This window comes from Oncorhynchus mykiss, chromosome 21, assembly GCF_057628025.1.
Source record: "Oncorhynchus mykiss isolate SJ-2025 chromosome 21, ASM5762802v1, whole genome shotgun sequence".
Taxonomy (NCBI): Eukaryota; Metazoa; Chordata; class Actinopteri; order Salmoniformes; family Salmonidae; genus Oncorhynchus; species Oncorhynchus mykiss.
The window spans coordinates 38,037,501-38,040,000 of NC_143042.1; the positions used below are offsets into that span (position 1 = coordinate 38,037,501).

Genomic DNA, 2,500 nt, shown 5'->3' on the forward strand with positions numbered 1-2,500 from the left:
GTTAGGCCTAACTGTCCTATCCAAGTTTAACTGGAATTTTGCCAGGGAAAGGATTTGAGAAATTGTTGGTTTACGATAGGCCTATGACATTGGCCTACCTCTCGAGCTCAACAAATATTGGAGAAGTGTTGAACATCACCAGTACCACATCCTTATGATATACATCATCTATCCATGAACATCCTTATGATATACATCTATCCATGAATGCAAAGTGACTGCAAGAGACAGGTTGGAATGAACAAATGAAATACAGGACAAATCAACCTTTTCTTTCGAAAGTAGTGGTGTTTGAATGTGTTGATAAAATGTGGGACATGATTATTTAGTTGCAGGACGCTGGACAACGGGCCAAAATGCGGGACTGTCCCGCACAATCCGGGACAATGTGGTCACCCTAATCCCCTCCTCCCCCTTCTCTCTTATCCTCACCTAGTCGGGGATGGCTCTTATGAGAGCGGATGGAATGTGCTTCATTCTATAAAGGTGGCTATCTCGCAGAAGGACAGAGGCATCCCAGTTCAAAGATAACGGAATAGTGAAAGGACACTAATTGGATCTGAAACATTCTTGGCTGTAAACGGTTCCAACACCCCACTCTTATACTTAACTTGTCTCCCGGAAGATACCACACAACCACATCGCAGCAGCTCTGTCTTATGCTAAGATACAATATTAGGTGATATGGCTAGCCTCAATGTACAGTACCAGTCAAAAGCTTGGACACACCTACTCATTCAAAAGTTTTTCTTTATTTTTACTACTTCTACATTGTAGAATAATAGTGAAGGCATCAACACTATGAAATAACATATATTTTGAATTGTCGAACACTGTTTTTGGTTACTACATGATTGCAAATATGTTATTTCATAGTTTTGATGTCTTCACGACTATTCTACAATGTAGAAAATAGTAAAAATAAAGAAAAACCCTGGAATGAGTCGGTGTGTCCAAACTTTTGACTGCTACTGTAGATATGACAGGGCTATTGACTCCCATATGAATCCCTAAACAAACCCTGTGTATGATACTACTGGATAGAGGGCAGAGAAGGGATCACTGAGAGAATCAAACATGACAATCATCTCTGCAGCACTCCACCAATCGGGCCTTTATGGTAGAGTGGCCAGACGGAAGCCACTCCTTAGTAAAAGGCACGACAGCCCGCTTGGAGTTTGCCAAAAGGCACCATCCCTACGGTGAAGCATGGTGGTGGCAGCATCATGCTATGGGGGTGTTTTTCAGCGGCAGGGACTGGGAGACTAAAAAGCCAAGACAATGCACAATGCACAAAGCCAAGACAATGCAGGAGTGGCTTCGGGACAAGTCTCTGAATGTCCTTGAGTGGCCCAGCCAGAGCCTGGACTTGAACCCGATCGAACATCTCTGCAGAGACCTGAAAATAGCTCTGGATACTGATGATGAGGGAAAAACTAATGTGGAAAAAGTGAAGGGGTCTGAATACTTTCCGAATGCACTGTACTGTATGTCTCTAAATGGTTCTGTTCATGAGGTCCTTTAAAGCCATGTTTGGCTGCACCAGTCCCACCCTATACTATAGACCAGTGCCTAGTCACTAGGGTACAGAGGAGTATCATAGGGAGAGTAAATGCTGTAGTCATCAGCTATGCTATGGGGCTTTCACCTCCCCTCCCATCCCACCCCTCTCCCCCTCCATTGATCGGGAACTAAGCACTCTCTTTAATTGGGTGGATGGGGTTGATCGCCCGTGCGGACGGCAGGGGCCCTGAGGAGTATTGGAGCCGTGTGTGTGTGTGTCTGTGTGTGTGTGGAACCATTTGGCCTCTGTGCTACCATTGAATAAAGCTGGGGCCCCGAGGCCCTCAGAGCAATCACACATCACACACCCTGGCGGCCATAATGAAGTGAAGCTAGCCTCCCCCACTACCACGCCTGACAACGCTGAGCTGAGGCTGAGCTCGCTGACTGACAACTGAGAGGAAACAACCAAAGTTCCCGCTTTCGTTCTCCCTCACTCTCCCTGTCTTTCTGGATCTCTCTCTCCCTCAATCTCCCTCCTCTCTTGCTCTCAGTCCCTCTCCAAATCCCCGGCCCAACTTTCCTGAAACCAACAGGTGAAGAAACTGTTGACGAACTCTCCTGCTCAGGTTTACGACTTAGTTCCTTAGCAAGGTGCTGTCATTCACCTTGTCAAGCTGCTCATTGAAGCTCCACTATAGGATAAGCTGATGTAACTTCACGCAAAAGCTCCTTTATAAGCTGGGAGACAGACGCGCTGCTACGCTATTTGTAGTGAGGTGCTGTCGTTCCCTAGTGCGTTCGCCATCACTTTGAAGTGAGGTTGCTCTCATCTGCTGTCAATACGCAGAGGAGCTGCAGTAGCTAGCTGAAGTGCGTTGTTGCCATCACTATGCAAGGAGACACTGTCGTTTTCCTCAGGAAGAGAAGGGACGTCTATAAGCTTTACGTTCAGCAGGAAGGTGTAGGAACTTGGATTAGGTGTCATTACACATGC

At 46.4% G+C, this 2,500-nt stretch overlaps 1 protein-coding gene across 2 annotated transcripts in view; it reads right to left on the bottom strand.

The window, feature by feature from the left end:
* Window positions 1-2,500, bottom strand: part of dnah2 (dynein, axonemal, heavy chain 2) — a 234,031-nt gene that overhangs the window by 211,600 nt on the left and 19,931 nt on the right. The window lies entirely within an intron of this gene.